At 54.5% G+C, this 10914-nt stretch overlaps 1 protein-coding gene across 1 annotated transcript in view; it reads left to right on the top strand.

The window, feature by feature from the left end:
- The first annotated feature begins 3727 nt into the window (after positions 1 to 3727).
- The window catches only part of HOOK2 (hook microtubule tethering protein 2), a 54743-nt gene continuing 47556 nt past the window's right edge, over positions 3728 to 10914 (top strand). The window contains exon 1 of the mRNA XM_073587413.1: positions 3728 to 4099. The gene's annotated coding sequence lies outside the window, so the exon portion shown is untranslated. The remainder of the gene's footprint in view (positions 4100 to 10914) is intronic.

Here is a 10914-nt window from a genome sequence, read left to right as displayed (position 1 = left end):
ACGGGGGGAGTGCAGCCCGGGAGGACGGGGGAGTGCAGCCCGGGAAGACGGAGGGAGGACGGGGGGAGTGCAGCCCGGGAGGACGGGGGGAGTGCAAACCCGGGAGGACGGGGGGAGTGCAGCCCGGGAGGACGGAGGGAGGACGGGGGAGTGCAGCCCGGGAGGACGGAGGGAGGACGGGGGAGTGCAGCCCGGGAGGACGGAGGGAGGACGGGGGAGTGCAGCCCGGAAGACGGAGGGAGGACGGGGGAGTGCAGCCCGGGAAGACGGAGGGAGGACGGGGGAGTGCAGCCCGGGAAGACGGAGGGAGGACGGGGGAGTGCAGGACGGGGGGAGTGCAGCCCGGGAGGACGGAGGGAGGACGGGGGAGTGCAGCCCGGGAGGACGGAGGGAGGACGGGGGAGTGCAGCCCGGGAGGACGGGGGAGTGCAGCCCGGGAGGACGGGGGAGTGCAGCCCGGGAGGACGGGGGAGTGCAGCCCGGGAGGACGGAGGGAGGACGGGGGAGTGCAGCCCGGGAGGACGGAGGGAGGACGGGGGAGTGCAGCCCGGGAGGACGGGGGAGTGCAGCCCGGGAGGACGGGGGAGTGCAGCCCGGGAGGACGGGGGAGTGCAGCCCGGGAGGACGGAGGGAGGACGGGGGAGTGCAGCCCGGGAGGACGGAGGGAGGACGGGGGAGTGCAGCCCGGGAGGACGGGGGAGTGCAGCCCGGGAGGACGGGGGAGTGCAGCCCGGGAGGACGGAGGGAGGACGGGGGAGTGCAGCCCGGGAGGACGGAGGGAGGACGGGGGAGTGCAGCCCGGGACGACGGAGGGAGGACGGGGGAGTGCAGCCCGGGAGGACGGAGGGAGGACGGGGGAGTGCAGCCCGGGAGGACGGGGGAGTGCAGCCCGGGAGGACGGAGGGAGGACGGGGGAGTGCAGCCCGGGAGGACGGAGGGAGGACGGGGGAGTGCAGCCCGGGAAGACGGAGGGAGGACGGGGGAGTGCAGCCCGGGAAGACGGAGGGAGGACGGGGGAGTGCAGCCCGGGAAGACGGAGGGAGGACGGGGGAGTGCAGCCCGGGAAGACGGAGGGAGGACGGGGGAGTGCAGGACGGGGGGAGTGCAGCCCGGGAGGACGGAGGGAGGACGGGGGAGTGCAGCCCGGGAGGACGGAGGGAGGACGGGGGAGTGCAGCCCGGGAGGACGGGGGAGTGCAGCCCGGGAGGACGGGGGAGTGCAGCCCGGGAGGACGGGGGAGTGCAGCCCGGGAGGACGGAGGGAGGACGGGGGAGTGCAGCCCGGGAGGATGGGGGAGTGCAGCCCGGGAGGATGGGGGAGTGCAGCCCGGGAGGACGGAGGGAGGACGGGGGCGTGCAGCCCGGGAGGACGGAGGGAGGACGGGGGAGTGCAGCCCGGGAAGACGGGGGTAGTATGGGAGGACTGGAGAGTAGCGGGGAAGACAGGACGGTAGTTAGCGGGGGGGTATTGGGTAGTCTGGGATGACTGGGGGAGCCCGAGAGGACGGGGTTAGTAAAGGAGGACAGGGGTCATCAGGGAATCCAGGAGAGAAGGGGGTAGTCATGGAGAACAGGAGGACAATCAGGGAGGACAGAGGGGTAGTAAGGGAATCGGGGAGGGCACAGGTTGACAGAGAGGAGATAGAGGGCAGTCAGGGAGGACTGGAGAGTAGTTGGGGAAGAGAGGATGGTAGTTAGCGGGGACGGGGGGGTATTGGGTAGTCTGGGATGGCAGGAGGGAGGACAGTAGGGAAGCCAGGGAGGTTAGGGGGCAGACAGGGCTAGTCAGTAGGGTATTCAAGGAGGACATGAGATAACCAGGGAAGACAGGATGGTAGTGAGGGAGGACAGGGGGCTGTCATGGAGAGTAAAAGGTAATCATGGTGGACAGCACAATAGTCAGGGAGGACAGGGGGAGTGTAGACAGGGAGAGCAGAAGGGTAGTCGGGGAGGGAGGACAGGAGGGAGGACAGGGTGCTGTTGTAGAGTGTCGTCTGGGAGGACAGGTGGGTAAGGGGGTATTCAGGGAGGACCTGAGTGGAAAAGTCTGCATTGGGGAGGACAGAGAGGCAGGGGTTCTGAGGCATCCATGGCTGCGCCTTGTCACGGGGCATCAGCTGGCAGTGTTATGGGGGTCTGTAGCTGACAGCAGGATCTAGGCATGGTCGTAGTTATGGGGCATCTGTAGATCTCGCTATGGTGGGGAAACCCTATTATTATTGGAACATTGGTAATCTTCAATATTATAGGACATATAGATCCCAATATTATGGGGGCATCAGTTACTAGTATGCTTGGGGGGGGCTGTAGCTGACACATTGTTATGTGGAAGACATTGTTATGGGGGCATCTGTAGATCCCACCACTATGGAGGTACCTCTTAGTGGCGCATTCTTACGAGGGCATCCTTGGCGGGCACACTGTTATGGGGCACCTGTATATCCCACTATTATGGGGGTACCACTGACTGGCACACTGTTATGGAGGAATCGCCATCCGGTAAGTGATGGTGTACAATGGCCCATTCTATGATCACATTACCGATTCGTGTCCTCTCCTGGTGCCAGTCCGCCGCTGCCCAGGAGACCATGGGGGCATCTCGCTGCCCGGTAAAGCCACGCCGCATGTCAGGATGGCAGTTTGTCCAAAGCACCGAGTCTTGGGCCCGTCCGCCATTACAAGACGTAGAGAACAGGATGGTTGGGAATAATGAGGGGTTAATGGAAAAGAGGAGACATAATGATAGGACGGGTGATAATTATCGGGCGAGGAGAGGAATGTAGGGCGATAATAATAGACATGAGGAGACATACGGGTATAGGAGCGATGAGGAGAAAAGGTGGCTTATCAGGGGTTAATGATCGAGGGGGCTATGATGGGTAATAGGGTTTGGGGGCAAAAAAAGTTATTAGTCTTTAAGGGGGTTTCCACTTTGTAATTAGAAGATTCTCCCAACGACGCGTTGATCACGGGGCGACCTGCTGATGGGACCGATCGATCAGTTCTGATCGGGGCATCAGCTCTATAGTTTCCCTGCAGCGCCCCCACAGGAGAGCTGCAGTATTACACAGTGGGATGTCTGTCCACTTTGTAGCTGTTCTCTGACATCAATCTCACTAATCAAGCAGAGGAAAATGTCCTTATCACAGCCCATAAAAAAGAGAGAAATACAGCTCCTGCTATCGGGGGGGTCAGAGTTCACCATTTTGGGCCAACGTGTCACACAGGATGGGGCCTTGTTCCTTGACTTTTCTAAACAGCGCCACCCCTGTCTACAGGTCGTGGCTGGTATTGCAGAAGAGCTGCTTTACAGTGAGTGGAACTGAGCTGCAACACCACACGCAACCTGTGCACAGAAGGGGCGCTGTATGTAAAGACCTTTTAATTATAGGGATATATAAAAGTGAGGACAATGATGTACTTGGAGAAAATAATCTCTTTCTGTGGCCAGTTACAGAGGCGGATATATGAGGAGCGGGAAGATGATGGGGCAGGGGTAATGGCGGCAGCTTTTACTCCCCCGATGGTATTTGCCGGGCAGAGCAGCGGGATCGGCAGCTGCTGTGGAAGCGCCAAGTTCATGGCGATCTGGGCCGTCCGGGGAGAGGCAGCAGGCCGGCTGCTCCTTGGCCCGGGGCGCTCGGCACCCTGTGGAATCCGGATGTGCCGCGCCCCATGCAGGGAGGTGACTGAGTGCTGCCAGGATTCCTGGGATTCCAGTGCTGGCATGCTGCAGGACTGGCCTGTCCCACGTGTCAGCACCTGTCACCGCTCGTCACTCCGGGGTTTCCTCCACCGGCCGGCCGGGCATGATAATAACGTGGCCGGCTATAGGCCCTAGTGACCGCGTTACTCGCCCGCTGCCGGCGTCCACGCATGCGCTCTAGTCGTCGCTTGCCACCAGTTAACCCTTTCCTTCTTGGTCTCTTTCTGTCGCAGCGGCTGCTCTTGTGTGAGGTCACAGAGGTGTTCACCTAAGGTCAGAGCCGCGGTTGTGAAATGCGCTGGGAGAGGCCTGGCACAAGCCTGCGCCTGTCACCTCCGTCAGCTGCAAGCGGAGGACACTCCTTACATGTACACGGAAGCCTCACCTGTGACAGGTACAAGACCGACAGCTCCTCCACCTGCCAGGGCAATTACTGACAGGGAGTCATCTACCAGCATAGGGTGATAGACAAGAGGGAGGAGCTATGTGACATGGAGTCTGCTCCTCCCACCACAGGGTGATACAGTCAGGAGGGAGGAGCTATGTGACATGGAGTCTGCTCCTCCCACCACAGGGTGATACAGTCAGGAGGGAGGAGCTATGTGACATGGAATCTGTTCCTCCCACCACGGGGTGACACAGTAGGGAGGAGCTATGTGACATGTCTGCCCTTCCCTCCACAGGGTGACAGGTGGGAGGAGCTATTTGACATGGAGTCTGCCCCTCCCGCCACAGGGTGAAACAGGAGGGAGGTGTGGGGCTGCAGCACAGGTGACAGGAGGGAGGTGTGGGGCTGCAGCACAGGGTGACAGGAGGGAGGTGTGGGGCTGCAGCACAGGTGACAGGAGGGAGGTGTGGGACTGCAGCACAGGGTGACAGGAGGGAGGTGTGGGGCTGCAGCACAGGTGACAGGAGGGAGGTGTGGGGCTGCAGCACAGGGTGACAGGAGGGAGGTGTGGGGCTGCAGCACAGGGTGACAGGAGGGAGGTGTGGGGCTGCAGCACAGGTGACAGGAGGGAGGTGTGGGGCTGTAGCACAGGGTGACAGGAGGGAGGTGTGGGGCTGCAGCACAGGGTGACAGGAGGGAGGTGTGGGACTGTAGCACAGGGTGACAGGAGGGAGGTGTGGGGCTGCAGCACAGGGTGACAGGAGGGAGGTGTGGGGCTGCAGCACAGGGTGACAGGAGGGAGGTGTGGGACTGTAGCACAGGGTGACAGGAGGGAGATGTGGGGCTGCAGCACAGGTGACAGGAGGGAGGTGTGGGGCTGCAGCACAGGGTGACAGGAGGGAGGTGTGGGGCTGCAGCACAGGTGATAGGAGGGAGGTGTGGGACTGCAGCACAGGGTGACAGGAGGGAGGTGTGGGACTGTAGCACAGGGTGACAGGAGGGAGGTGTGGGGCTGCAGCACAGGGTGACAGGAGGGAGGTGTGGGACTGTAGCACAGGGTGACAGGAGGGAGGTGTGGGACTGTAGCACAGGGTGACAGGAGGGAGGTGTGGGGCTGCAGCACAGGGTGACAGGAGGGAGGTGTGGGACTGTAGCACAGGGTGACAGGAGGGAGATGTGGGGCTGCAGCACAGGGTGACAGGAGGGAGGTGTGGGGCTGTAGCACAGGGTGACAGGAGGGAGGTGTGGGCCTACAGCACAGGGTGACAGGAGGGAGATGTGGGCCTACAGCACAGGGTGACAGGAGGGAGGTGTGGGCCTACAGCACAGGGTGACAGGAGGGAGGTGTGGGCCTACAGCACAGGGTGACAGGAGGGAGATGTGGGCCTACAGCACAGGGTGACAGGAGGGAGGTGTGGGGCTGCAGCACGGGGTGACAGGAGGGAGGTGTGGGGCTGCAGCACAGGGTGACAGGAGGGAGGTGTGGGACTGTAGCACAGGGTGACAGGAGGGAGGTGTGGGACTGTAGCACAGGGTGACAGGAGGGAGATGTGGGGCTGCAGCACAGGGTGACAGGAGGGAGGTGTGGGGCTGTAGCACAGGGTGACAGGAGGGAGGTGTGGGCCTACAGCACAGGGTGACAGGAGGGAGATGTGGGCCTACAGCACAGGGTGACAGGAGGGAGGTGTGGGCCTACTGCACAGGGTGACAGGAGGGAGATGTGGGCCTACAGCACAGGGTGACAGGAGGAAGATGTGGGGCTGCAGCACGGGGTGACAGGAGGGAGGTGTGGGCCTACAGCACGGGGTGACAGGAGGGAGGTGTGGGCCTACAGCACGGGGTGACAGGAGGGAGGTGTGGGCCTACAGCACGGGGTGACAGGAGGGAGGTGTGGGCCTACAGCACGGGGTGACAGGAGGGAGGTGTGGGCCTACAGCACAGGGGTGCTCTCTCTGGCTCGGCCCATACTTCCCTCATCCTATTAATATCCGATGACACAGCGGGAAATGACGGAGGATCAGTTTTGGGAAGAACTCGTTAACCCTTTCCTGTCCTGAATGTGCACAAGCCCAGCGTTCACGCACCAGGCGACGTTACACCAGAAATGCATTTTTAACCACTCTGAGAAAGATGTGAAGATTAGGCGGTATCGCCTCCTGACATTTAGGGGAAATCTAAAGGGAATCTGCCACTTAGCAGATGCTGCCATGGAGAAGACGTAGCAGAAGGTTCTGCGATGTGACTGCAGCACGGCTAGGAGTGCAGAGAACGCTCAACCATCAGCTGTAGTCTGTGCGGAAACCCTCCAGCGAGTGTTTGCTTTCCCTGTAGCGCCACCATAGGTTAAGTTAAGCATTACATGATGCCTACTGAAATTAAACTATCAAAGCCTTTGTGGCAGCTCCCTGACGCTGAGCGCTGCCCAGAGATCCCTCCAGACTTTCTGCTGGACATGGCAAATAGGGACGGGAACATGTGGCAAAAAAATACACTGACCTTGGCGACGGAGATATTAGGTGGGGGGCAATGTATTTACTCCAGCCAGGGACCACAATACCCAGTGCAATGTTTGACATCTGTTGGTAATTTGAGGATTTTGGGAGGAAGAATTTCCCCAATCCTCCCGGCACATTACACAAGCTCCATTGAGAGTGAGAATGAGTCAGTGATGAGGCACAGGATTCGCTCTCACTTTATTGCCAAAAAGCAACCCCCACCCAGAGCGACTTATGGAGGCTAGGAGGAAGATTGCGCTAAGCCATATGTATTATACAGACTATAATCCGGAAAGGTGAAAGCCGTCATGGTACAGCTGTACTAAGAGGTCTTTTTAATTTTCTAGTTTTGCTTATTGGAGACCGTCAGCATGCGGGCGATGCTTTTGAATAATTTTGTTATGGTTTTTTCCCTACTTGTGATTCTGTGGTTTATCAAGGAACTGACTGGCACCTGTACAATCCATCCCCAGCTCTGCCGCGCATATCATCCACTCCTCTTCCTGTTCCTCAAATGCCAAAGCTCTGTGTCAGTCTTCCCCTGTGCAAATTACTGCACCGAGGCCCGGTACAACTCTGCTCCTCCCATGTATCCCATTCAAACCTTCTCACCAGCATGTTCTCATAGCCTCAAAGTCTCTCCACCATTCTTCTCACCTCTATCATCTCATATGCAGGATATCTCTCCACCATTCTTCTCACCTCTATCATCTCATATGCAGGATATCTCTCCACCATTCTTCTCACCTCCATCATCTCATATGCAGGATATCTCTCCACCATTCTTCTCACCTCCATCATCTCATATGCAGGATATCTCTCCACCATTCTTCTCACCTCCATCATCTCATATCCAGGATATCTCTCCACCATTCTTCTCACCTCCATCATCTCATATCCAGGATGTCTCTCCACCATTCTTCTCACCTCCATCATCTCATATCCAGGATGTCTCTCCACCATTCTTCTCACCTCCATCATCTCATATGCAGGATGTCTCTCCACCATTCTTCTCACCTCCATCATCTCATATGCAGGATATCTCTCCACCATTCTTCTCACCTCCATCATCTCATATGCATGATATCTCTCCACCATTCTTCTCACCTCCATCATCTCATATGCAGGATGTCTCTCCACCATTCTTCTCACCTCCATCATCTCATATGCAGGATATCTCTCCACCATTCTTCTCACCTCTATCATCTCATATCCAGGATATCTCTCCACCATTCTTCTCACCTCTATCATCTCATATCCAGGATATCTCTCCACCATTCTTCTCACCTCTATCATCTCATATCCAGGATATCTCTCCACCATTCTTCTCACCTCTATCATCTCATATCCAGGATATCTCTCCACCATTCTTCTCACCTCCATCATCTCATATGCAGGATATCTCTCCACCATTCTTCTCACCTCCATCATCTCATATGCCGGATATCTCTCCACCATTCTTCTCACCTCTATCATCTCATATCCAGGATATCTCTCCACCATTCTTCTCACCTCTATCATCTCATATGCAGGATATCTCTCCACCATTCTTCTCACCTCTATCATCTCATATGCAGGATATCTCTCCACCATTCTTCTCACCTCCATCATCTCATATGCAGGATATCTCTCCACCATTCTTCTCACCTCCATCATCTCATATGCAGGATATCTCTCCACCATTCTTCTCACCTCCATCATCTCATATGCAGGATATCTCTCCACCATTCTTCTCACCTCCATCATCTCATATGCATGATATCTCTCCACCATTCTTCTCACCTCCATCATCTCATATCCAGGATATCTCTCCACCATTCTTCTCACCTCCATCATCTCATATGCAGGATATCTCTCCACCATTCTTCTCACCTCCATCATCTCATATGCATGATATCTCTCCACCATTCTTCTCACCTCCATCATCTCATATGCAGGATATCTCTCCACCATTCTTCTCACCTCCATCATCTCATATCCAGGATATCTCTCCACCATTCTTCTCACCTCCATCATCTCATATGCAGGATATCTCTCCACCATTCTTCTCACCTCCATCATGTCATATGCAGGATATCTCTCCACCATTCTTCTCACCTCCATCATCTCATATCCAGGATATCTCTCCACCATTCTTCTCACCTCTATCATCTCATATCCAGGATATCTCTCCACCATTCTTCTCACCTCTATCATCTCATATGCAGGATATCTCTCCACCATTCTTCTCGCCTCCATCATCTCATATCCAGGATATCTCTCCACCATTCTTCTCACCTCTATCATCTCATATCCAGGATATCTCTCCACCATTCTTCTCACCTCTATCATCTCATATCCAGGATATCTCTCCACCATTCTTCTCACCTCTATCATCTCATATGCAGGATGTCTCTTCACCATTCTTCCCACCTCTATCATCTCATATGCAGGATGTTTCTCCACCATTCTTCTCACCTCCATCATCTCATATCCAGGATATCTCTCCACCATTCTTCTCACCTCTATCATCTCATATCGAGGATATCTCTCCACCATTCTTCTCACCTCTATCATCTCATATCCAGGATATCTCTCCACCATTCTTCTCACCTCTATCATCTCATATCCAGGATATCTCTCCACCATTCTTCTCACCTCTATCATCTCATATGCAGGATGTTTCTCCACCATTCTTCTCACCACTATCATCTCATATGCAGGATATCTCTCCACCATTCTTCTCACCTCTATCATCTCATATCCAGGATATCTCTCCACCATTCTTCTCACCTCTATCATCTCATATGCAGGATGTCTCTCCACCATTCTTCTCACCTCCATCATCTCATATGCAGGATATCTCTCCACCATTCTTCTCACCACTATCATCTCATATCCAGGATGTCTCTCCACCATTCTTCTCACCTCTATCATCTCATATCCAGGATATCTCTCCACCATTCTTCTTACCTCCATCATCTCATATGCAGGATATCTCTCCACCATTCTTCTCACCACTATCATCTCATATCCAGGATGTCTCTCCACCATTCTTCTCACCTCTATCATCTCATATGCAGGATATCTCTCCACCATTCTTCTCACCTCCATCATCTCATATCCAGGATATCTCTCCACCATTCTTCTCACCTCTATCATCTCATATCCAGGATATCTCTCCACCATTCTTCTCACCTCTATCATCTCATATCCAGGATATCTCTCCACCATTCTTCTCACCTCTATCATCTCATATCCAGGATATCTCTCCACCATTCTTCTCACCTCTATCATCTCATATCCAGGATATCTCTCCACCATTCTTCTCACCTCTATCATCTCATATGCAGGATGTCTCTCCACCATTCTTCTCACCTCTATCATCTCATATGCAGGGTGTTTCTCCACCATTCTTCTCACCTCTATCATCTCATATGCAGGATGTTTCTCCACCATTCTTCTCACCTCTATCATCTCATATCCAGGATATCTCTCCACCATACTTCTCACCTCTATCATCTCATATGCAGGATGTCTCTCCACCATTCTTCTCACCTCTATCATCTCATATGCAGGATGTCTCTCCACCATTCTTCTCACCTCTATCATCTCATATGCAGGATGTCTCTCCACCATTCTTCTCACCTCTATCATCTCATATGCAGGATGTCTCTCCACCATTCTTCTCACCTCTATCATCTCATATGCAGGATGTTTCTCCACCATTCTTCTCACCTCTATCATCTCATATGCAGGATATCTCTCCACCATTCTTCTCACCTCTATCATCTCATATGCATGATGTTTCTCCACCATTCTTCTCACCTCTATCATCTCATATGCATGATGTTTCTCCACCATTCTTCTCCCTTCCTCCATATTCTCATATTCAGGACATCACACCATTCTTCTCACCTCTATCATCTCATATGCAGGATATCTCTCCACCATTCTTCTCACCTCTATCATCTCATATGCAGGATGTCTCTCCACCATTCTTCTCACCTCTATCATCTCATATGCATGATGTTTCTCCACCATTCTTCTCCCTTCCTCCATATTCTCATATTCAGGACATCACACCATTCTTCTCACCTCCATCATCTCATATCCAACATTATTCTCACCTCCTCCATATTCTCATATCCAGGACATCTCTCCACCATTCTTCTCCCTTCTCCATATCTCATGTCCATGACATGTCTCCACCTTTCTTTTCACCTCCTCCATATTTTCATATCCAGGATTTCTCTCCACTATTCTCCTCGACTCCTCCATTTTATCTTATCCAGGACGTCTCTGCACCATTTCTGTCCTTTCCACCATATTCTTATATCCAGGATT

This window comes from Dendrobates tinctorius, unplaced genomic scaffold (assembly GCF_039654945.1).
Source record: "Dendrobates tinctorius isolate UK_male_01 unplaced genomic scaffold, ASM3965494v1 ptg000099l, whole genome shotgun sequence".
NCBI classification, from domain to species: domain Eukaryota; kingdom Metazoa; phylum Chordata; class Amphibia; order Anura; family Dendrobatidae; genus Dendrobates; species Dendrobates tinctorius.
Note: the sequence above shows the minus strand (reverse complement) of the source record. Positions and strands in the feature narration are given on the sequence as shown.